At 38.5% G+C, this 2,269-nt stretch overlaps 1 long non-coding RNA gene across 2 annotated transcripts; it reads right to left on the bottom strand.

Moving 5' to 3' along the window:
* Window positions 1-385: 385 nt before the first annotated feature.
* On the bottom strand, window positions 386-1,906 carry LOC131656835 (uncharacterized). Of its 2 annotated transcripts, none has more exons than XR_009300320.1 (3): window positions 1,215-1,906; window positions 800-936; window positions 386-691 (listed from the first exon to the last, which is right to left on the bottom strand). It is a non-coding gene; the product is annotated as an uncharacterized LOC131656835 (long non-coding RNA). The 2 variants fall into 2 exon arrangements; XR_009300319.1 differs by having other exon boundaries at window positions 386-563.
* Between the last annotated feature and the right edge of the window lie 363 nt (window positions 1,907-2,269).

The following is a 2,269-nucleotide window of genomic DNA, read 5'->3' as shown; positions in this document are numbered from 1 at the left end:
TCTAAAGTTGCAGATAATCAAAATGAATCAATGTTCCTAAGCATCGATGTGTGCAAGTTCTTGAAAATAAAATAACAAGGTATCGGTCAAAGGCTAGCAAAAAGAAGAGAAACGCTTTGCGTATTGAAAATGGATCATCGAGGTCACAAGAAGTACAAGAGCACCGACACCCTTTCGAGTTTCATTCAACATCATCATTCATTACAAACTCACAATTCCATTCAAAACCCATTACAAAAAGTCCATCACTATGTCAAGAGGAAATACAAAAAGAGGAGAGAAATAATGCTTTGGTGTATAGTTCTTAGTTTTAATCTTCACGATAATACAAAAATTCATACAAAAGAAGTCTACATAAAGTTAATTGGAATTTCCTAAAGCCTAGTCCTTGCCTCAGCCTTCAAGCTTCAACTTCAGGGTGACCTTCAAGTTCCAAATTGCTTCACTTTCAAGAATCACATACCAGCTTACACTTCACTTAACAGAAAATAAGAAGAACAAGCTACGGATTGAATTCAAAGGCGCAAATCCACTCAACCATCCCAAGTAACCATGTGTTCAACCTGCAAAAGAGAAGACGGTATCGATTCAAACACTTTCAGCATGCCTTAACACCAAAGCAGAGTTCACATGAAGAAAAAACCAGCAACAAACATGCCATTTCAATCGAAACAGAGCCTGCACATATAAGCTGCATCACAAAAAATCAAAGAAAAAGGAGAGTAATACAAAAATCAGAGACTCCAAGCTTATGTCTAACGGTAGTTACGCAATTAACCGATTTTATACATGGCCATACCCGCACTATATCAGTCCAAACTCCACCTTGCACTTATAAACCGAAGCTGAACCGCAGTGACAAAATACCAAGACCGGCTAACTCCATCATACAAATAAAATCTGCAGCAATATATAAGTCGGTTCAGTACTCCAAAGCTGCACAAAAAAAAAGTTCTATGAGCAATATAAAACAGATAAACCAAAATTCTGCATAACAATTTCTAACAGACTTCTCCTAATCACTAACCCCAGCAGTTCTACAACAGAATCCTAACCACCTTCTAACTTCTCCTAACAGAATTCTCAACAGAAAAACTAACTACCCTCAACCAATTCCTAACTGAATTCTATAACCAAAAACCTGACTAACAGAAAAGGGTGGAGAAAAGAGTTCAACAGAATCAGAAACGGAAAATCAGAAGAAGATATCTAACCTTGAAGCTCAGATTCTCAATATTCGGCTCTTCACACTCTATATAACAGAAACATCAACCTTCAATCTCGGAGGCCCTTCTTCTTCACCCTTCACGCCTTCAATCTTCTCCATTCTCTTCATTCCTCACCACCATTTTTGTTCTCATCTCCTTCATTCACTTTCAATTCTCACCTTCATCAAAAACTCTTCAGCCTTCATCCATCTTCAATCACTACCAACCTTCAATAATAAAAATCCTCCACCAATTCTTCAATCTGCAAATAGAGATCGAGAATCACAACAGAAAATCGACAAAGAAAAACCATCTTCTTCATCGCACCAAACTTCAATCCAGAGTCGTTCTTCAACCAATCTTCAGAGTTTCATCTTCATCAACTCTGAATTCAGAGAGAAGAACAAGAGGTTGAGAATCATCAGAAAAAAAACGTAACAGAAACGCATCTCTAACCGAACCGCGACGAATACCGAATTCCACCAATCTCTCCTTAATCGACAATTTAGTATCTTCAACAACGCCTCTGCATCATCATCATCCTCATCAACGAATTCTTCAATCATCTCTTCATCGATCACCAACATCCATCCCATCATCGTCGCCTCATCATCATCGACGACCTGTAGAAATGATGACAACGACCACGCAACATCACGCACAACACAAAAACGCAGAAGAAGAAGATAAAGCGAATCGGAGAAGATGAAAGGTGGCCGGTGATTTTGATCGGAGAGAAGGAGTGCGCCGTTGTGTCTTGTTCGTGAGAGGAGAAGAAGAACTCGAAAGGTCACACGAAATAACCCTAATCCCCTTTTCTGTTTCTATTTGTTTTCTTTAATTTTTATTTCATTTCTTTTTTACCACAATTAAAACTTTGAAATAAAAAATCATGTGAATCAATAATCTGAATAGAAAACAACCTTGGGCCTTGACCGAACTGCTAGAACTCACCCCCATGAAAGCCCAAGTTTCGAGTAAAAGAAAAACTGTCACAAAAAATACTTTGGGCCTGAAATGCTATTTCACCCCCTGGCCCATTGGTGCGTACTTTTTGGCAT

Source organism: Vicia villosa, linkage group LG3 (genome assembly GCF_029867415.1).
Source record: "Vicia villosa cultivar HV-30 ecotype Madison, WI linkage group LG3, Vvil1.0, whole genome shotgun sequence".
NCBI lineage: Eukaryota > Viridiplantae > Streptophyta > Magnoliopsida > Fabales > Fabaceae > Vicia > Vicia villosa.
Note: the sequence above shows the minus strand (reverse complement) of the source record. Positions and strands in the feature narration are given on the sequence as shown.